This window comes from Lycorma delicatula, chromosome 7 (genome assembly GCF_047948215.1).
Source record: "Lycorma delicatula isolate Av1 chromosome 7, ASM4794821v1, whole genome shotgun sequence".
NCBI classification, from domain to species: Eukaryota; Metazoa; Arthropoda; class Insecta; order Hemiptera; family Fulgoridae; genus Lycorma; species Lycorma delicatula.
This window is the reverse complement of record NC_134461.1, coordinates 125,798,266-125,822,255: the sequence shown is the minus strand read 5'-3', so window position 1 is coordinate 125,822,255 and position 23,990 is coordinate 125,798,266. Positions and strand designations below refer to the sequence as shown.

The 23,990-nt window shown below is 33.7% G+C and overlaps 1 protein-coding gene and 1 long non-coding RNA gene across 3 annotated transcripts in view; one reads left to right on the top strand and one right to left on the bottom strand.

Annotated features, from left to right (window-relative positions):
- Positions 1-23,990, bottom strand: part of LOC142327613 (uncharacterized) — a 287,424-nt gene that overhangs the window by 41,292 nt on the left and 222,142 nt on the right. Inside the window, exons 3-4 of one of the 2 annotated variants that reach the window (XR_012757029.1) lie at positions 22,101-22,373; positions 15,855-16,008 (exon numbers count right to left, since the gene is read on the bottom strand). This is a non-coding gene — a long non-coding RNA (uncharacterized LOC142327613). Of the gene's footprint in view, positions 1-15,854; positions 16,009-22,100; positions 22,374-23,990 lie in introns of those variants that run through there. The other variant, XR_012757030.1, reaches the window with a different exon arrangement.
- Positions 1-23,990, top strand: part of LOC142327612 (uncharacterized) — a 167,785-nt gene that overhangs the window by 141,764 nt on the left and 2,031 nt on the right. The gene's annotated exons all lie outside the window — the stretch shown is intronic.

Genomic DNA, 23,990 nt, shown 5'->3' with positions numbered 1-23,990 from the left:
CCAGATACACACTAAACGGCGTTGGTGACATGTAATATCCCTGCCTCACTCCCGTTCCAATCCCTGTTTTCCTTTCATTTCATCTCCCACCTTCACTTTTATTGAAAGAAAGGAGAACTCAGAAGAAGAAATCAAATTGTAAACTTGTAGAATGAATTTGTAAAAAAATATATAAATAAACCTTATGACAGCATATATAGAGGCATATTTAGTTAATAAATTCTTTACCTATACAAAAATAAACGTAGTTTTTTTAATTAAACATCAAACTGAAAAATGAATTTTTTAGCGTGTAAAAAATATAAAGCCTAAAATGTATTCAAATCCTGAACCTTTCGAATGTAAGGTAGACTCGCTCTCATTCGGCCACCAATTATAAATTAATTCTGTTCTTACTCGTGAAAGGTAAGGTAAGGTATAAAAGTGAAAAAAAGCATAACACTAAAGACAATAGATAGAATGTAATAATAATTTATTTTAATTTTCTTTTCTTTCTAACCACTAGGCAGGCCTGTGTAAGATAATTCTGTTATAATATATATTGTAATAAATATTACAATAAATAAGAAATATTTATTTATTTTTTTTTTATAGTTTTTAAACAGATCTATTATATATATATATATATATATATATGTTAACAATTAACAATAATGAGACTAAATGACTTAACGATAAAAATATGAAACTGAATTTCAGATAACTGAAACCCCACCTGAATTACGACATAAAAAATATCAAGAAAATAATAATTAATTTTAATCTACTTTTTAAATAATTCAAATGATATATTTAATGGCTTATGTGATTTCAAAATACTGTGTACAGATCTAAATGTTTTTTTGTATTAGAAAAAATAATAAAAAACCTTTCATTATTGTTTATTCATCACAAACAAAATCATTATACCTGAGAATATTTAGTATTGATGATAAAAATACACATTAATAATAAGGAAAAGAAGTTAAAATGTAAGATATATAATTCGTTACTATATGCGAATCAAATTATATTATAGCTTTCGGTATATATTGCATCAGTTTTTTTATAAAATTTGAATAGAAATCATATAAAAATAAAACGATTATTTGTATGAATGAAATATTATAAAGATTTAAAAATATTATAGCACTACGTTATGATCTAATGAAAAAAAAAAAATTAATTCATCGATAGTCTTTGAATTAATCGCTTATATGACCTAAATTTATGTATGTAAATCGTCATCAAAAGGAAATCGTTAATAAGTTGACCTACTTTAAAAAAAGATATCGTTATATATACACATAAAAGAACATGTCGTGAATGATTTCATAATCAACGTCCACCAAAAACTACTGAAGATAAACAGATGAAAATTTGTATAAATGTTCTCCAATGTAAATGCAAACTAGAAAAGAATTTTTGAAATTTCTTGTTTAAAAGATTAAAACTAAGTAACAATGAAATTTATTAGTTTTTTTTCTAATTTCTCGATAACAAATGTAGATATCAGCATGATTTTTGGTGTATGTAATATTCACGGAATATCTAAAAATCAATTACTTGATTTTTGAATTTCGACCTTGAAGGGGGTGAAGAAAGATAAAAAGATTTTGAACAATGATTACAAATTTTCCCCATCTCCGACTTTCTAAAAAGAAATATTCACTAGATTGGGTCTTTCAAATACTCTAACATAAATATCTAAAAAGCATTTTCGTACGTTTTTGAATTTTTAAAGGGTGCGTCAGTTTACGGGGCGTGGCGGTTCAACCAATACAAGCAGCTACCGCTGTTACTGTGCGACGCGACTGGCTGCACTTGCCTCCCGTTATTTAACAAAAAAAATAAAAAAAAGTAAAAAAAAGTTGAGAAACGAACTAGTCACCTGCTAGTGGTGTTTGTCGGATAACGCTAAGAACCGGGCAAAATACATTTTTACCTGTACGAACGAAGGGTAACCTGCTATTACTCTTATTTTTAAGATGGAGGCCAACTATTATGAAACCCGCATCATCAAATCGCACAAAGTGTCAGATCCTGGTACTACCAAACTATTGCTCTGAAGAAATTACAATGTACTGATATTTTTTTATAAATTGAACAGTTCTCTCTCTCTCTCTCTCTCTCTGTGTGTGTGTGTGTGTATGTGTGCGAGCGCGCTCGGCTCGCGAAGGCTTTAATTTTTGTTCATCATTATTATTCTCACAAGCATAAGCATGAATTTAATGAAAACAGCGGGCACAACTTCCAGGACAGATGGGAAAGGCGGGCGAAGCGAGCCCTGACCAGCTAAACATCCCTTGGCCACGACGGGAAACACAAGCAATCATATAGCGCGGGCGAAGCCTCGACGGGGGTGCTAGTATATATATATATATATATATATATATATATATATATATGGTACTAAACTGAAATTTCAGTAAATAGTTTAAATGATTTTTTCTTGCAGAAGAGTTATCTAATTAAAATAATGTCTGGTGATCCCATATCTCTATGTTTTTTCCAGGCAACATAGTGGAATATTATTTTTACATTCCCGGTGAACATATCAAAATACTAAAGGGGTAAAATATGGTGATTGTTCCAAAAATGGGGCATCGGATTTTTTGTAAATTAAGGTCCGGGGTTAATAATTTTGAAAAATTGTAGATATTTTTTAATGCTCTGTATATGATGTATAAAATACAACAAAAAATTATATTCTATCTCTTCAGTTTTAACGTTCTTTTTTTATTTTGTTTTCCTAATGTGCATGTTGCAGTCTATTTAACTAGAGAATAATAAGCACCACCCCCCCCCACGGACCAATGACATGAGAATGTCATTATGTATGACATGTAAATGAGATGTAGTCTTGTACAGACTCAGACCGACCGTTCCTGAGACGTGTAATTTATTGAACCCTAACCACCACAGTACACCCGTATCCATTGTCTAATATCATAATTCCTATATTAAGATATAATAAAATAAATAATTTTAAATATATAAAATATTCCAGTTTGACACTTTTTACTTCCCGTCTAATGCTATAGCAGAGCTGTAGCTCCTGTTGCGATCCGTCCAATTTGGGTATATGCGGTTCTACCGGATGTTAATGTTTTGACACTAAGGGACCAAAAAAAAAAAACCGGATGGAAAAGACGGACCAAAACCGGAGGTTCGTATGTACGTGCGTGTGTGTGTTCCTTCGGTTTTGGTCTCTAAATAACATTTTGAATAAATACAAGTAAAAATATTTATATAAGGAAATAAAACACTAACGACTGGGTTAAGATAACAAATTTTACAACTTTTAAATTGCATTTAGATAAAATGTATCGAAAAATATTCCACGGTCAAATGCTATGATATAATGAATCCATATTATGAAAGAGAGAGTGCCAAATACAAAAAAAAAAAAAATAATAATACAATTCTTTGGAAGGTGGTGGACTATTCTCAAGAAATTATCTCACTCGTAAATCTTAAAGTATAGAAAAGAATTTCTTCCTACTTTTTCTGTTAATTTGTGATTTATTATCATACTACGTACGTGTTGAACATTTTTATTACGTCATAACACAGTAAAAAAACATACAATCGTACTCACACACGCACACACAAAACAAATATATAATACAGCTAAGCAGTAGTTTCTAAGACAATTCTTTTTAAAATATAACCAAATAGAAGTGTAATCTACCTAAACCAACAATGATAAACTAATTTGTATATCTTTTGTTATTCTTTTAAACTACTTTCTCTACTTTTGCTACTTTGTTTAAAAATATAAATAATAATTAATAATTCTTTCTCTCTTTTCTTTATAATTTAACGTGGCATAAATTTTCAGTTTTGAAAAAGTAATACTTCCTTAGTACGCATTCATAATATTAAGTATTTTTTTTCTTTTATGTATCAACTTTTTTACAACTTTCTTTTTACAGGAAATACCTAAAATTCTAGATCTGTACATTTTACACTAAACCATTCCTAAAAATAACCTTTAATTTAATTTTCTACAGAACCCATTATAATAAAACATATTACAATAAAATCATTTTTACGTGAATATATTTACTTTTTAAATTAAAAACTATAATTTTTTTTTAACCAGTTTCTTGATTAATTTTAAAGTTATCGTTTTAATCTTTATCATCGGTTTAAAATTAATAAAAGTTAAAAATGTCTTAAATTACATGAAATTTGTCTTTACAAAGGATCTTGGAGCTAATAATGCAGTTCCTTTATAAGTTTCGTTTTCCTGTTGTTAATGTCAACAATTTTAAAAAGAGTAGGAAATCTCTTGAAGTACAGGGAGTACAAAAAAGAATGTCAGATTTTATTGCTATCTATTACCTTAACTATGACTTATAGTAATAAACAGTAAATAAAGTGAAAGAGTGATTCTTATAGTTTTTCCCTGCAAGTGTTCAATGTCTTTCTTCACGCGGCACACATCAAACCGATAAGAGAGATCGTTCCGTACTTACCCGGCACGTCTGGAGTAAGAGAAGCGACAGTTGCTTCAATACTACGCCTGAAATTCGTAGATCAGTAGGTAGAAGATGCGCATACACGAGATCATTTATAAAACAACAAAGCAAAAAATCAAATGGTGACAGGTCGTGTGACCTAGGAAGCCACTACAAACAAGCTCTGTCATCGGGTCCTTGTCGACAAATTCAGCGATCAGAGAATACGTCATTCGACCGATCACGTACAGACTTATGGTGGAGATGCACCATCTTGCTGCAAAATAATTTTTATTTGTCCTTGTTGTAGTTGTGGAAAAAGAAAATATGTACGCAGCATTAAGCAATTAATTTACGCTTGCTTCAGCGAAAAAGGAAAGGCCTGTAACCTTGCTGTCAGGATATAAAAAAAAAATAAAAATAACATTTAATATTTGGCTTGTAAAACAAAATTGTTGTTACGATTAAAACTTGTTTTGACGGTATGAGAATAGTATTTTTAGTGTTTAAAGACTCAATTAATTAATGTTCTGAGTGCATAGCCTAATTGATGTTAGATATAGATTTGATAAGAATGTTTGATAAGAATCGGTTAATTTGATAGTTGAGGGTGGTAAGTTTGGGTATTGGTTTGTCTGGCATTTCTCCCGGCACCACCCAATTCGATCGCCCTAAAGCATAAGACCGAATGTCCGTACTACAAACGGGACAACTGAGCCTCGAAACAATTTAGCGACCAGTATCCTAAATAGCTTCTAGAGCTACCTAACAGCGTGAGCAGACTAAGCGCGATGCCATACACTACCGGCTTGCGTTTCCAACCGCTCACTTGTCATATATTACTAAAATTGATAGGCGCACCCCATCAACTACTAAAAGATATATGACATCAATAAATCAAAATTGATTTCGTCTAGACGGCAATTTGCTGCCACACCTAGGCCGCTGTATGCCAGCAAGTACCTGTTCATCACTTTACAGCGCTTGGAGCCATAATTGGCTGGAGGTTAGCCATACTCAGGGTTAGTTTTCCCCAGCAATACGTTAAGTCTTTTCTTTAAGTAAACTACTGATGCCGGTTGAACAAAGAAACTGCATCAAGGAATTCCCACACGGTCCGATAATGCGGCTCTCGCCACATTGACTCGCCGCTTGTGAGTGGCCAATTTTCCCCTTGACTTCTAAGTTCCAGAATGGCCCGATCTCTGACCCCCCCCCCCCCCCCAAGAGCAGGGCAGTCAAACATCAAGTGTTCGTTCGTTCAACTGGGCCTCCCCGCAGGCGCACAGCTCATAAGCTGCCAGGTGGAACCGAAACAGATATTGGTTCAAATTGGTGTAGTTGGTGAGCACCTGGGCCCCGCTACCCTTAAAAACGAAATGAAGATATACCATCCCCCTAGATCCTGTATAAATTTATACAAGGATCTTCCCTTAGACGTGGTGTGCCATTCCAGCTGCCATGCTTTCATCGCGAGGTTCTGAAGACTCTTCCGCAGGCGGAAGATGGACGTAAGTTAGAGTAGATAGTCGTGGTTGGAAGAGACCATACGAAGGTGATTGTGTAAATACACTGATAGAAATATCTGGGGGGGCATTTGCATCGGTACCATCCAGACAGAGTGCAAAATGATGACTATGTTGTGCTACCAAGTTTAGAGGGTCTTAAAGACGACTTCCGGTAAAGCGTATCAGTGCTACCAACGGAATGGGTGGTGTGGCGACCGGGATTGACAAGGCGGGTGACTTCCCCTATTGGGGTCAGGATTTTAATACATTGTCAGAAGCCCACGCCGCTCTATTCAGAGGCATTCAGCAGCGCTTCAAATGAGCACAAGTACGGTAAGACGAATTCTGCATATAGACCTCCATCTCCATCCTTACAAGATAGCCGTCGTGCAGCAGTTAAACGAGCAAGATTTCACGCGACGATTACAATTTTGTCGACAAATGCTTACCGTTTTTGAAGAAAATGAAAATTTGTTATCGTTAATGAGTGACGAAGCCCGTTTTCATCTGAATGGCTTCGTCAACAAACAGAATTGCCGGTATCGGGTAGAAAGAAACCCACATCGGCTTCACAAGAGACCGCTTCATAGCCCAAAGGTGACTGTCAGGTGTGCAGTAGGAAAGGTCGATGTTATTGGCCCGTTTTTTTTTAAAGAAAATAACGCTGCCGTAACTGTAACAGCCGATCGTTACATTGCGATGTTGAATACGTTTTTCGTCCCTGATTTACGAAACCGGCGAATCGATTTTCAAAATGTGTTATTCCAGCAGGATGGAGCTACAGCGCACACAACGAGGGCAACGATGGCTGTTCTCCGTAACTTGTTTCCGGGACGGATCGTTTCCAGATTCGGCGACATTCCTTGGCCCCCTCGGTCCCTCAACTTGAGTAGTTGTGATTTTTTTCTGCGGGGGTTTCTGAAATCGCGTGTGTACGGCAATAAACCGCGTACATTGGAGGACCTAAAGATCGCAATTTGTCGTCGCGTCACCCAGATTGATGTAGACATGCTGCAAAGAATTGGGGCCAGTTACCGTGAAAGGCTACAACAATGTATTCCCCAAAATGGACATCACTTGCCGGACATAATTTTTCGTTCATGAGTAAGTAAGAAATGCTTTGATTTAACAAGTGTTTCAGTACCGATAAATCTTTTTTAAAGTAAATATTCAATTTTTTATGATTATTTTAAAAACATCCGGTTCCCGTGAATGACCCTGTATATATATATATATATATAAATGTATATATAAACTTTTGAGCTAACGGTGTTTTTGGGGTCTGGGGGATGTGAAACGGGAAGATATGTCGAAATTTTACGGGAGTCCAATCATGGTACCCATTACAATTGGTAGCTTTCTTATGAAATCTACCTCAAAAAAGACACAGGATAATAGTACTGATTAAGGGGTAAAAATGTAAAAAAAAACAATCTAATGTAAATATTAATACAAGAATTAAAGTAGAGTGAAGTGGGGTTTAACAAGTATCCGAAATTTGGAAAGTAACAGATTAGATTACCATTTTACCAGTAACATCTTTTTCTATCTGTAGAGTAAATCTGTAGAGTAGGAACAAAACCTCCCGATCTCCATGGCAGGCAGGAGTCATCTCAAAAAAAAAGAATAAAAAAACACAGTACAACCTAGCAGGTGATAACACTACCTTTGTTTTAACAGTTTCTTGAAATGCATTAAAAATTATGAGCATTAAACGAAATATTAAGAGTAGCATGGAATTATTTCTAGGACAGAAATTTACTTTGAAAATAAGTAAGAAAAAACAAAAGATAATGAAACGAGACAAAACTGCATTGTAAACCTTAAAAATATACTTTATTCTTACTACCGTTGTTTACTTAGCACGATCTTTGTCTACCTCATATATAATCATCATACTTAAACACTCACGTAAAACATTAAAAAGTAAGCGGCAGGCGATTATTATTTATAACCTGACCGTAAAATGAGAAATTACATACTAAGGTAAACAAAATATACTGGAATACATAGAATTTGGTTATATAGGTAGTAAAATTACCAAAAATGTACTCGTGCGAAATAAGGAATAATTAAAAACAGACTGGCACAAGGAAGGAGAGGTTTTATGAAAAATGAAATTAGTATTAGATATAAATCTAAGAATTAGAAAATATTTTCTGACAATTTTTGAAATTTATTGTTACATATATTGTTACATATATATATATATATATATATATATATATATATATAGTGAAAGAGAAAGGACTTTTTCAAATATTAGATATTAAAAACTAATGGGCCAATCACATTCAAAAGACGAATAAAACGACATTATCTTTTAAAGAAATGCAACTAATTGTTTGGTTACATATTATCATATACAGGTTTAGTAACTTGGTAACAGGAATGTGTAGTAGGTGGAAACATTAAAAGATTAGGATGAGGTTGTAGTAAATATGTTGAGATTAGAAAATTATTAACAAAAAGTTACTACGGGACGTTTTATCTCGTCTTATTACTACTGAGATTTTTCCGTTTTTTGCAAATTTAACTACATGTAACTCGAAAAGATATTTATCAAGAAACGGGTTTCACTGTCGTTTTTCTCGTAAATTAAAATCATATGTTCATCTCCTAATTAAAAATAAGTTAGATTCTTTTTTTTTTGTCTTCAGTCATTTGACTGGTTTGATGCAGCTATCCAAGATTCCCTATCTAGTGCTAGTCGTTTCATTTCAGTATACCCTCTACATCCTACATCCCTAACAATTTGTTTTACATATTCCAAACGTGGCCTGCCTACACACAATTTTTTCCTTCTACCTGTCCTTCCAATATTAAAGCGACTATTCCAGGATGCCTTAGTATGTGGCCTATAAGTCTGTCTTCTTTTAACTATATTTTTCCAAATGCTTCTTTCTTCATCTATTTGTCGCAATATCTCTTCATTTGTCACTTTATCCACCCGTCGGATTTTTAACATTCTCCTATAGCACCGCAATTCAAAAGCTTCTAATCTTTTCTTCTCAGATATTCCGATCGTCCAAGTTTCACTTCCATATAAAGCGACAATCCAAACATATACTTTCAGTAATCTTTTCCTGTCATTTAAATTAATTTTTGATGTAAACAAATTATATTTCTTACTGAAGGCTCGTTTCGCTTGTGCTATTCGGCATTTTATATCGCTCCTGCTTCGTCCATCTTTAGTAATTCTACTTCCCAAATAACAAAATTCTTCTACCTTCGTAATCTTTTCTCCTCCTATTTTCACATTCAGTGGTCCAACTTTGTTATTTCTACTACATTTCATTACTTTTGCTTTCTTCTTGTTTATTTTCATGCGATAGTTCTTGCGTAGGACTTCATCTATGCCGTTCATTGTTTCTTCTAAATCCTTTTTACTCTCGGCTAGAATTACTAAATCATCAGCAAATCGTAGCATCTTTATCTTTTCACCTTGTACTGTTACTCCGAATCTAAATTGTTCTTTAACATCATTAACTGCCAGTTCCATGTAAAGATTAAAAAGTAACGGAGACAGGGAACATCCTTGTCGGACTCCCTTTCTTATTACGGCTTATTTCTTATGTTCTTCGATTGTTACTGTTGCTGTTTGGTTCCTGTACATGTTAGCGATTGTTCTTCTATCTCTGTATTTGAACCCTAACTTTTTTTAAATGCTGAACATTTTATTCCAGTCTACGTTATCGAATGCCTTTTCTAGGTCTATAAACGCCAAGTATGTCGGTTTGTTTTTCTTTAATCTTCCTTCTACTATTAATCTGAGGCCTAAAATTGCTTCCCTTGTCCCTATACTTTTCCTGAAACCAAATTGGTCTTCTCCTAACACTTCTTCTACTCTCCTCTCAATTCTTCTGTATAGAATTCTAGTTAAGATTTTTGATGCATGACTAGTTAAACTAATTGTTCTGTTTTCACATTTATCTGCCCCTGCTTTCTTTGGTATCATTACTATAACACTTTTTTTGAAGTCTGACGGAAATTCCTCTTTTTCATAAATATTACACACCAGTTTGTATAATCTATCAATCGCTTTCTCACCTACACTGCGCAGTAATTCTACAGGTATTCCGTCTATTCCAGGAGCCTTTCTGCCATTTAAATCTTTTAATGCTCTCTTAAATTCAGATCTCAGTATTGTTTCTCCCATTTCATCCTCCTCAACTTCCTCTTCTTCCTCTATAACACCATTTTCTAATTCATTTCCTCCGTATAACTCTTCAATATATTCCACCCATCTATCGACTTTACCTTTCGTATTATATATTGGTGTACCATCTTTGTTTAACACATTATTAGATTATAATTTATGTACCCCAAAACTTTCCTTAACTTTCCTGTATACTCCGTCTATTTTACCAATGTTCATTTCTCTTTAAACTTCTGAACACTTTTCTTTAATCCACTCTTCTTCCGCCAGTTTGAACTTCCTGTTTATAGCATTTCTTAATTGCCGATAGTTCCTTTTACTTTCTTCATCACTAGCATTCTTATATTTTCTACGTTCATCCATCAGCTGCAATATATCGTCTAAAACCCAAGGTTTTCTACTAGTTCTCTTTATTCCGCCTAAGTTTGCTTCTGCTGATTTAAGAATTTCCTTTTTAACATTCTCCCATTCTTCTTCTACATTTTCTATCTTATCTTTTTTACTCAGACCTCTTGCGATGTCCTCCTCAAAAATCTTCTTTACCTCTTCTTCCTCAAGCTTCTCTAAATTCCACCGATTCATCTGACACCTTTTCTTCAGGTTTTTAAACCCCAATCTACATTTCATTATCACCAAATTATGGTCCCTATCAATGTCTGCTCCAGGGTACGTTTTGCAGCCAACGAGTTGATTTCTAAATCTTTGCTTAACCATGATATAATCTATCTGATACCTTGCAGTATCTCCTGGCTTTTTCCAAGTGTATATTCTTCTATTATGATTTTTAAATTGGGTGTTGGCAATTACTAAATTATACTTCGTGCAAAACTCTATAAGTCGGTCCCCTCTTTCTTTCCTTTTGCCCAGCCCGTATTCACCCACTATATTTCCTTCCTTGCCTTTTCCAATGCTTGCATTCCAATCTCCAACTATTATTAAATTTTCATCTCCTTTTACATGTTTAATTGCTTCATCAATCTCTTCGTATACACAGTCTACCTCTTCATCATAGGGCGCTTGTAGGCATATAGACGTTAACAATCGTTGTCGGTTTAGGTTTTGATTTTATCCTTATTACAATGATTCTATCGCTATGCGTTTTGAAATACTCTACTCTCTTCCCTCTCTTCTTGTTCATTATGAAACCTACTCCTGCCTGCCCATTATTTGAAGCTGAGTTAATTAATCTAAAATCACCTGACCAAAAGTCGCCTTCCTCTTCCCACCGAACCTCACTAATTTCTACTACATCTACATTTATGCTATCCATTTCCCTTTTAAAGTTTTCTAGCCTACCAACCTTTTTTAAACTTCTAACATTCCACGCTCCGACTCGTAGAATGTTATTTTTTAATTTTCTGGTTACCCCTTCCTTAGTAGTCCCCACCCGGAGATCCGAACCGGGGACTAGTTTACCTCCGGAATATTTTACCAAGGAAGGCGCCTCCATTATTGCTATATGAAAATGCAGAGAGCCACATTTTCTTGGAAAAAAAGCAGCTGTAGTTTTCCATTGCTTTCAGCTGCGGAGTACTCAGACGACTGAGTGATGTTGATATGGCCGTTTAAGTCATTCTGACTCACGCCCCTAACAACTACTGAAAGAGCTGCTGCCCTCTTTCAGGAATCATTCCTTAGTCTGGCTCTCAACAGATACCTCTCCGATGTGGTTGCACCTTCGGTCTAGCTACTCTGTATCCCTGAGCACTCAAGCCCCCTCACCAACGGCAAGGTCTCATGATTCATAGAGGAGGAAGTGAGATTCAATAAAGCGAATCCGAGATAGAGGAAAAAATTTCAAACACACCATGAAGTAGTAATTTTGTAATTATGTAGATACCCATTTGTTTCTACCAACTAACATCCCTTAGTTTTGAAATATGAAGCCATTTACATACTTTAATATCATTCTGTGTTGAACACGTCAGGAATGGGACGATGTGCACGGTCAGTTACACAGTGCTTTTTAAGCGCATGAATTTAAAATTCTCCTGGACTTCCTGTGCTCTTCATAACTGATTTACATAGGCTGGAATTATATTAAATTTTTAATTAAATAAATGTCAGCCTAAAAAGGTCAGTAAGAAAATAATATTGTACGGTTGCTTCTATAAGATATTTGTGACGTGTTTTGTGATGTATCTATTAAAAGCTATCTTTTTTAACCGAAATTATTGACCCGTAACTAATACAAAACACAAAACACTAATCGGCAAAGTAGACATCCTGATCCTGTAAAATTTTGTGTGATTTAAAAAAAAAATGTATAATTTGTTTTAACAATTAATACGAAAATTAACATTTAAAAAACGATCGACAGAAATTTTGGACGGTTACAGGTAGGCATCCTGATCCTAGAAAGATTTCTTCGTTTTTAGACTTACATAACTAATTTGCTGCGTGCAAGGAAGTAAAAAGCGACTAACAATTTAACCTTCGTACATTTATACCACTGCACTGAAACATAACTACTAGCTTTACATTGGTAAAGTATTAGCAATAAAAAATAGTAAATACAGATTAATAGCGCAGGATACAGATATTTTGCACACAGACAGTCAATATTTCGTTTTAGTTTATTTATTTACTCTATAACTTTCACAGACAGTGTCCTCGCCGTGGAATTACCGTCTAATTCTTTAAATAGATTCGGCAATAACAAATACACAATTAATAATATCGATTAAATAATTTATTTACAAAAATAATAATAAAACAATTGCGTTGTACACCTTAAAAAAGGAACTTAATTTTTATCTGCCGTTATTCACTAACCACGATTTTTGTCTACCGCAGGATAATCAAATTTAAAAAAAAACATAAAACATTAAAAACCAATAAAAGGTGATTTATATTTATAAGCTGACCACAAAATCTTTACAGAATCATCACATCGGCCTGTGATTTAGAACCGAGAAAAATGTCTGCCAGTCCTTTTTAGATGTTTATTTTTGGAAAATTATTTTTTTTTTGTCTTTAGTCATTTGACTGGTTTGATGCAGCTTCCCAAAATTCCCTATCTAGTGCTAGACGTTTCATTTCAGTATATCCTCTACATCCTACATCCCTAACAATTTGTTTTACGTATTCCAAACGTGGCCTGCCTACACCATTTTTTCCTTCTACCTGTCCTTCCAATATTAAAGCGACTATACCAGGATGCCTATGTGGCCTATAAGTCTGTCTCATCTTTTAACTATATTTTTCCAAACGCTTCTTTCTTCATCTATTTGTCGCAATACCTCTTCATTTGTCACTTTATCCATCCGTCTGATTTTTAAAATTCTCCTATAGCACCGCATTTCAAAAGCTTCTAATCTTTTCTTCTCGGATACTCCGATCGTCCAAGTTTCACTTCCACATAAAGCGACGCTCCTAACATATGCTTTCAAAAATCTTTTCCTGTCATTTAAATTAATTTTTGATGTAACAAATTATATTTCTTACTGAAGGCTCGTTTCGCTTGTGCTATTCGGCATTTTATATCGCTCCTGCTTCGTCCATCTTTAGTAATTCTACTTCCCAAATAACAAAATTCTTCTACCTCCATAATCTTTTCTCCTCCTATTTTCAGATTCAGCGGTCCATCTTTGTTATTTCTACTACATTTCATTACTTTTCTTTATTTTCATGCGATAGTTCATGCGTAGGACTTCATCTATGCCGTTCATTGTTTCTTCTAAATCCTTTTTACTCTCGGCTAGAATTACTATATCATCAGCAAATCGTAGCATCTTTATCTTTTCACCTTGTACTGTTACTCCGAATCTAAATTGTTCTTTAACATCATTAACTGCTAGTTCCAAGTAAAGATTAAAAAGTAACGGAGATAGGGAACATCCTTGTCGGACTCCCTTTCTTATTACGGCTTCTTTCTTATGTTCATCAATTATTACTGTTATCTCAATTATTAAAATTATTTAATAAAAAAAAATTATTAACTGTAAATGAGTACAGAAAACTTTACGGGATCTGGTGGTCCGATTATGGTCCAATTATACAAAAATATATGCTGATTTGCTATTTGCGTGGGTAAAAAAATCGAGTTTATATAGTGGATATAAGCAAATAAAAAATCATATTAAAGGTAACAAGAATTTTTTTTTGAGGATTTTGAGGTCACAGTGACCACTTTAGTCAACTCTGGTTTGTTTTTTCTTTTTACTTTTCTTCTTGATTGCTTCCTAATACTTCTCATACTGTCAGATCTTGCTTTTTTGAGTTCTGAACAAACCTTCGGTGTTGTTTTCTTTTCTTTAATTTTAAATCTGGAGTTTGCTTCTTTAAGTATTTTTATCTTGTCAGTTTTGTTTCAAAAATCTTCTATTGTGGTTTCTAGTTCTTGCATACCTTGTTTAATTTCGGTGATCCATCAGTGTTTTGGACACTTTCCACTAATTCTCGACAAGTTTCCTGACGAGCCTGTTCGGTTCCGTTCTTATTATGTGTCCAAAGAGGAGATTCTTTTCTTTCTAAAGTAGTCTAGAGCTGGTTCTACGCCTTTATGTACTTCTAGATATGGTGGGAATCTCCGTTCTCCACCATCAGTAAGTCGTCTTTTATTTATACATGTTCTTAGAATTCTTCTTTCTATTCTTTGCATATCTGCTGAGTAGGAAATGTTGGATCTTAGTTTCAAGAGTGTTTCGCTTCCATATGATATTATAGGTCCGATTACAGTTTTGTAATGTCTGAGTTTGGTATCTATTGAGATGAATTTTTTGTTATATGTTGTTTTGGTGGTATTTTGTACATAATTGAGCTTTTGTGTCCTTCTTTCCAGTTTATTTTTTCTTTGAGATCATGTGTGATATTTTCTCCTAAATATTTAAACCGTTCAACTAGCTCGACTTTGTGTCCGTTTATGATTATGTGGTTCGATACCGTTATTCTACTCTTTTCATATGATATTCTTAGTCCTATTTTTCCTGCTAGTTCTTCCAATGAAGTTACTTGGATACTAGCTTCTGCGATGTTATTGGCTAGAAACGCTAGGTCATCTGCTTTAGTCTGTAATTTTGTTATAAAATCAACCGCGTAATCATATTTTCCTATTGATCTTTTGTACGTCCATTTATTAAACTAAAAATTGAACACACCGAGCCTGATTTAACTTAATCGTAAATAAATATTACAATAAGAAATGATTATTCTTACAATTATAACACAGTGAAATAAAATCAATTAAGAAAAAATGTCTCAATATGAATAAAAAAAAACAAAAAAAAAATGTTGAACATATTCAACTCAAGTGTTACAGAAAGGAGTGCTACATTAGGTAACATTACGCTTTTACGATTGCCTTTAAACATTCATGAATATAAATTCAAATTTCTTGTATAAGACGAAACCTTCACTTTAACGTAATAGAATTTAAGTTTTATTATCCTAGAGGAAGTATTATTTGTTGGGCAACATGATTTTTTTGTTTTACAATATTAAAAAATAATAACAATGATAGACAGAAAGATTTTTTAAATGTTTCTCTAGGTGTGATACCATTTCTTGAATTGCTTTTTTTCGTATATTACAGTTCTGCAAATACAATTATTCTATCACTTTTAGTTTTAAATAAATTACGCTTCAAAAAAAAAAAAGAGAAAATATAGTTAAAATCTGTAAAATTTATAATTTTGCATGGCCATACCTGTGTTAGAATGATTTCGTTGATGCTTTTCTTTTATAAATGGCCTCAGGAAAATCCCAAATTGATATCCAACAGTAATCGGCTAGTATGTTAGTATTCTATTTCCCTTTATAGCGGTTTTCAATCACCTAAATATCTTGGCGGAAATGTTCACCGTGTTCGTCACTTACATCTCTGAAGTTGTCCCAGAAAAATTTCAGATGTAAATGGAGGAAATGTATTTTCAAAGATATATTACATCCCATAACTCTATATGAAGTAAGAAGTTGATTAGTAAAAAAGTAAAAAAGCAAAAAACTTGTTTTTTGCTTTTTGCCCAGGAAAAAAAAGAGTATTTTTTTCCTGGGCGCACAACGAAGTATCATCATCAGCGCCCGAACACGACATTTATCTAGTAAATAAATAAACATTAAAAATTAAAAACTAAAACCCGGTATATAAAAACACAGCATAAATGGAAAAGGCCTTTGAAGTATGCTAAAAGTGAAATAAAACCGCAATGAAACATTACAATAATAATCTAAATTAAAACAATAAAATTACCATCTGCCTTACCCAAACGGCATATAAATAGCTGAAACATACTGTAGTAAAAATCAAATATTTAAACATACTTAAACAGGATCGGGGCTTAGTTCTAAGACTATATGGTATAGGTACACATATTTTTTTATTTACAGTTAGTGTCAGATACTAAGCTTAGCGAACGAATACTGTGAGTTGAAATTGACTGGTTATAAAATGTTTCAAACTTAACCGGGAATCGAACCGAACTTACGACGTAGTAGACAGAATGCTACATCACCTGTAAAACCGAGGGACAGCATCTTAAATGTCTAATTATACAAGTAAAATGATCAAATTTCGATTAACTATTTTTAATTTATTGAGATAGAATTCATTTTCATTAAGAATAGAATAAAACCGTAAACTTAAATAAATTTTGGACTGTCAAAATAAATTAGATTTTTTTTAATGTCTATAAATAAAAACGTATAAAGTTACTTTTTTTTCTGTAATCTGATGTAGTTACCTCATTTAAATGTCCTTCAAGTGTTTTAGATGTGCATGAATCTTCTTTTTTTTTTAATATAGATACTTCCTTTTTAGTTTATTTGTGGTTCCTTCTATAAGAAACTTTCTCTTATAAATTGTAGCACATTATTGTATTGAGAGTTTGCAGTGATTTTTTAAGTGCCATTTCAAAAAAAAAAAAAAAAAAAAAATATATATATATATATATATATTTATTTAATTTAATGTTTCTTTTTTTTAAATAGAATAAAGTCATAGTTCTTCGCGAGCTATTATTTATTTACCAGTACGATACTTAATAAAGGAATTTACTATAAAGCATCTTGAAATTGCTATAATAATATATACAAACAAGTGGTAAACGTAAATATTACAAAGTACGAGTAATAACATTGTCTACTTTATTTCACGACATTTTAAACAAATACAATACAATCTTCTTTACCTATTTATTATATTTTATTTTCCTATCACGATTATTTATCATTCTTTTCATAACAAATTTCATCTTAATTTCTGTTATTACATCAATTTCTACTCATTAAGTACTTTACTTTCGTCACTAAGACGAAATTTTACTTCTTAAATTCCTTTCCGAACGGATTTTTTTTGTAAATCAGTATTTTATAGGCTCAAACAGACACAATCTAGAAGAAACAAATTATGATAGTACCGTAAAAATTAACCTAGCATGTAATTATATTTTAAAACGGACTTACATCATTATTGTTAACACCATTCGTCCTATTTCCATATATATTTAGATAAATATTGATAAAAACACACCGATAGAACGGGAATACACTCAAACATCTTTAAATCTTATTTTATTAATATACTTTTTATGAGAAATAATAAAAAAAAAGGCTTAAATATTTTTATCTCATAAACGATTGAAAACACAAAACTATAAGCTTACTTAACTTTCTTATTTGGTCAGCACGACACGTAAGACAAATATTGCAGTGCTTCGGAGTGCATTAATATATATGTGAAAAAATTAATGAAAAAACTAGAAGCCTCTTACTATCGGTTAAAATCGTAAAAACGAAATTTAAATTGCATCCTTCTATCAAGGGACGTTGCTCGCGCCCCCTTTGGCAAGTACGGCAGAGAGGCGGTGACGTTACTTATTTATCTTTAAAATAGGGTTTTTCGACATCTTCCGTAACTTCAAATTAATTTTATCAGATAAATAGGAATGATTTTGGATATACGAATTGCGTTAAAGAATCTTGAATAAAAGTTTAATCTTATGCGGAAAACAGTTTTTCGAATAGCATTCTTGTTTTTTTATTAGAGCGCATCAAAGTCCCATAGTAACTATTCAAAAAAATATTCAGACTTGCAAGCGGTCCGACCGATCAGCTAATGAGATGGTACATATGTACTATACATGAGTGAGAAAGAGAGAGGTATATATATCGAATGTTGATACAGTAGCGCTCGCATATAACTTCTATTATATATATATAAGTATATATAATTAAATTTTCATTCGACGATTTGCCTAATACATAAAATTTATGTTTTATTTTAATATAAGATAATTTTTATTAATTCTACGTGCATGAAACTCTATGGACAATTCCATCTTCAACTCAATATAAAAAATGGAATCAAAACCCACTCTGTCAACTTTAATTCGATCATTTTCCTACTACATTAAGTTCTTTTTATATTTCAATACATTTTTCTCTATATATAATTTTATGCTAAACATATTCGTATTGAGCTAATGTTTTTTTTTCAAACCATTTATATACTAAATCTCAATGAAAGAGATGTTGTGGACAAAATGGAATGGAATGCAAAGTTGGCAGGAGTCTATTACTCCCTACGTTATCGCAGAACCTGGACAGAGTCCCTTGCTGCTGGATCATTCTAATCGGGCTTGGTTTTTAAAAGGGTTATTTTTTAATCTCGGATCTAATTTTTCAAGTTTTGTCTATTATTATTTTAGTGAATTTAAGACGGATTTAATTGCATTCCAATCCGTTGTTAAACCAGCGTTATCGAACCCATTTCATGGGCCGACCGCGGAAGGCTAGGCTTATAAAGCCTGTCCTCCCGACGTAATTCCCCTTCAGACCGTCCACTGAAGTCCTTTCGGTGCTAACTCTTAATAGGCTAGCAGGAATACGCCACAACGGGGCACTAGCTATAAGGAGGGAGCAATGCGTCCCCTTTTCCGGAGGAGTCGCGATTGCTGGGTTATATTGTCTTACTGTAAGTTTTTAAAAAAGGAGAGGTTGTGTAGAAGCTCTTCATCCGCTTCTGGTATGGCTGCCCTTCAGGACGCATCTCTGCTGGGCTCTGTTCCGGACTCCAGTCCGTGATGTTGAGACGAGTGGCTGGTCTTCCTTCTTCTTCATCTTCATCTTCTCCCTCTTCTTCTTCCGAAGACCTCTTCGTTCTTCTTTGGCCTGCACTTTCCAAGAATTGGTAGTAACCGAAGTTACATACCATTAACCTTGGAATACCCGAAGCCCCGAAGGGCTGAACGGGGGAAAGTGCAGGTTTCTTCGTTCTTCTATGCTGTCAGTGGCTGCTGGGCAGGTGGCTGCTGGGCTTGTGACTGCTGGGCTGATGGCTGCTGGGCTCGTTCCCTCTTTCTTCTTTCTTGAAAGGAAAGGAAGATAATAGGGAACTTACAATGGTGATACCTATTCGCGATCGCGATTTTGGGGCGGCGATTTTCTTAAAGAAGTAAACAGAAATTATTCACTCCACGTAATTATAAACCTTCAGACACACGTGTGTATGAGAAGGAGTTGGGGGGACCGCGTGGCCGCAGTGAAGAAACCATTTGTTTTTGTGGTGGCTGTTGGTATCTGCAACAAAAGAAGCAGAACACACACGAAAAAAAAAAAAAAATTTTTAATTTTTACTTTTCTTTCGACTGGCAGGATGAGACGGCACGACGAGTCGTTCCACATCCACGTTTCTCCCGTTTCTGAAACAAGAGAAACAGAACAAAACACACGCGGAAAAAAAAAACTTTTAATTTTGACCGCGTTTTTGTTTTATGCGCGACTTACCGTATTTGATTTGACGTCTTCAAACTATATAACTCGCGAAAACTATTCACTCGCGACCCCGGGAACGCGTCTGACGCACCATTCCGCTTATGGCTCATGCGATATGGAGGCCCCTAAGCCTGGTTTGTCGATTTTCGGCTACCGCACCGCACCATCACGGTGGTTCGTCCAGTACGGCGTGAGGCCGCTTCCTTACAACTGTCGGAGTTGGGTCTATTGGACAAAATGTATCACAACTTATTGAAATGGTTAGATTTCCTTTTGGTTGACCCAGTTCTTGTCTGGCCTCGGCGTGTTCCGGGTATATTTGAATGCACGACAGCGGGCTGATTACTCCTTTTGTTTTGCCTGCGGCGAGCTCGACACTCCGGAGCACGTCGTGTTTGCTTGTCGGCCCTGGGAAGGGGAGCGCTTGCAATGCGAGTTGATTACTGGACCTCTTACGATGGAGAGTATCGTGAGCCGTATGTTGGCGAATGACGTACAATTCCGTGCTATTTCTGATTTTATCACACGGGTCCTTCAACAGGAGAATAGGGCTGCTAGGGCAACGAGGGGATGAGGGACAGCTCCCTGGTGAGCTGCTATTCGTTTGTGCATGTACAGATGGGTAGCAGTGATGAGGCTCGGGGACTCTTTCGTCCTGCTGTAGAAAAGACTGTAGTCCCGGCGAGAATCCTCTTTTGGGTGTTCTCGTTTGAGGCAAACAAGACAAAAGACCGAGTCCCGGCTTCTAGCGTAGAGGAACAGGAACGACGTAGCCGGCTTATAAAAGGACACTCCCCCGGATTGTGTTATGCTTCACTGTGGAATCCGATTCGAGGGAGAGGGGAAAAATCTTATTGAAATAAAAAAGAAACCTTATATAGCAGGCAAATTAGTAGTATCCACAATGTAGTGCGGACCATAAACTTATACTTGCTTCTAAGTAATCTTTTTTGTGGAAAAAAAGATCGGTCGATAATTTCAACAATATACATATAAAAATTAAGGTCCTTCACTTCAAGATGTAAAACGCGGAGTACCACAGAGAAGTGTTTTCGGTCCCTTACTTTTTTTATTGTTTATTAATCTAAATCTGCCACAAGATCTCAAGCTATTCATTAAATCCTTTTCGTAGAATATACATCTGTATCTATATCCGAAGATAATTATTTTTAAAAAACTTTAAAATTTTACGATAGCAGCACAAAAAATATTCACTAGATGGATTATAACCACCAGTTATATTCCATCGCCTGGAATTACTGATCGCCTGGATAGATTTCCTATTAATGATAACGAAAGTATTTCTGATACCCACTCTGTGAAATTTCTGGGTGTTTAATTAAACAACTTGTCGTGGGATCAAATTGATAATCGATAACAAAATGAAGCCATACTGATGTGCTGTGAAGTTCCTAAATAAAAAAAACTTGTCATTATTCTTAAATACTTATAATATATACATATATTCTCTCTTGAGGCGTTCCCTCAAAATGTCAGAACCAGTAATTAATATCAAAAATGGGATGTTAGATCTGGCGCTATAAATATGAATAGGGTAGACCTATGTTTAGAAAATAAGATATATTAATTTATCCCTGTGTTTATATATATGAATTTGTAATCTTTGCTAAAAGAATAGTCACGCATTCTTAAAAAAAATAATAGTATCCACTTCTACCCGACCAGACAAAAAAACTATTTTTCTTCACCTTAATACATAATACTTTGGCTTACGAGAAATTAAGATTGTATTGTAATTTTTAATAAATTATCAAACTATTTAAAAAGTCTTCCACAAATTTATTTTAAATAAAATAAAAATATTTTCTTTTCGGAAACAATATTGCTCTACTGATGAATATTTAAATAACATTAATTTAAAGAGAAGACCACGATTTATCTGCATCATGTTCAACGTGCACGTAATATGCGTGTACTCAATAAAGGCTTCTAGATTATGATTTTTCTTTTAATTATTTTTCACGTTTAATGTATTTACATTCACATTATTTCACGCTTACATTTCAAATAATTAATATAAGCTTTAATCTCATCATTTTTTATCTTATTAATTACTTTTTTTTATTCATCTTTTATCTTATAATGACGTCATCTATATAATGTATTTTTTATTAAAAAATCTGAAAAAAAAACTTATTTAAAATACATCGTTTTGTGTTTTTTTTTTTTTAAATAAAAAATCTTCCTCAAGAGGAAAAGTTTTTTAGTTGAAATCATAGCCACTTACGCACCGCTTGATACATTTGTTAGACGTACCTGAAAGTTTTGATTCCCAACGCCTCTTTGAGCAGTGTAAAGGTGTGAAGATTAGTGTAAGCAATATCTAGAGAAGGCAGTAAGTATAAAAAGATAAATCTTGGACGGTTGCAACAGTTAGGTATATTAAAAAAATACAGCGATCGGATCTTCCAAGTACATATTCCGTGATATTGATAATTTTAATCGCATAAATCAGTACATCTGCGGTGAAGTATTAAACCAGATTGCTCCTAGACGGCTCAGTTAAAACATGTTTGATGAGATCATAATCTGGAAAACAATTAAAAATCAATGAAAAGCGCACATTAATTATCGTTTATACCGTGTCGAAAAATCGTTGAAGATGTCTTCTGATACTGATTTAGAAATTCAGGATTTATAACTTTCTAATTCAATCACAACAAAAAATATGAACAATATAGTTTTGGTAATTTGTGTTATACCTAGCCGAAAGTAAAAAGGATTTAGAAGAAACAATGAACGGCATAGATAAAGTCCTACGCAAGAACTATCGCATGAAAATAAACAAGAACAAAACAAAAGTAATGAAATGTAGTAGAAATAACAAAGATGGACCGCTGAATGTGAAAATAGGAGGAGAAAAGATTATGGAGGTAGAAGAATTTTGTTATTTGGGAAGTAGAATTACTAAAGATGGATGAATCAGGAGCGATATAAAATGCCGAATAGCACAAGCTAAACGAGCCTTCAGTGAGAAATATAATTTGTTTACATCAAAAATTAATTTAAATGTCAGGAAAAGATTTTTGAAAGTGTATGTTTGGAGTGACGCTTTATATGGAAGTGAAACTTGGGCGATCGGAGTATCTGAGAAGAAAAGATCAGAAGCTTTTGAAATGTGGTGCTATAGGAGAATGTTAAAAATCAGATGGGTGGATAAAGTGACAAATGAAGAGGTATTGCGGCAAATAGATGAAGAAAGAAGCATTTGGAAAAATATAGTTAAAAGAAGAGACTTATAGGCCACATACTAAGGCATCCTCCTGGAATAGTCGCTTTAATATTGGAAGGACAGGTAGAAGGGAAAAATTGTGTAGGGAGGCCATGTTTGGAATATGTAAAACAAATTGTTAGGGATGTAGGATGTAGAGGGTATACTGAAATGAAACGACTAGCACTAGATAGGGAATCTTGGAGAGCTGCATCAAATGACTGAAGACAAAAAAAAAAAAAAGAAGTGTTATACCTTATTTTATATAAAAAAAAAAAATGTAATGGAATACAGAAAAGTTTGAAACAGTAAGTAATAAAAACAATGATGCCAAGCAAAAAGTAACTCTCAAAAAATTTTCGTTGCAGGAGGAAATTCAATATGAGATGCTTTTTTCTTGTAAGAGAAATTTTTAGAAGTTATTTTATTTCAAAAGCAGGAGATGTACGTGGCTAGAACACTATGTGTAACTATTTCATCCCTAATTTCCCTTTGTGATTTACATTCATACATTTATTTCCTAAATCACAAATTACCGCACTACTTCAATCAACTGTTCTTCATTCATATTTCTCAATAGTATTTTGAATTTAGTAAATAAATAAAATAAGTAATAATGTAATGATATAATAATAATAATAATTATAATAATAATAATAATAATAGTAATAATAAAAATAAAATGCTTAAAAATTATAAAATTAGTTAAGTATACAAAATTTATAAGTAATAATGATTACGCTAGTGCTCAGTATTATGACATCGAACACCGAAAAACATCGTTGGCAACTAATTTTATTTTCATTCTTTGCGCACGTTCTGTACAACGAGCTGCACTCACCATACATTACTACGTTACCGATAAGTTAGAACAAGTCGATTACAAAAGAACACAACGATGTTTCTTGTTAGTGGCACTATTTCTATATTTCCTG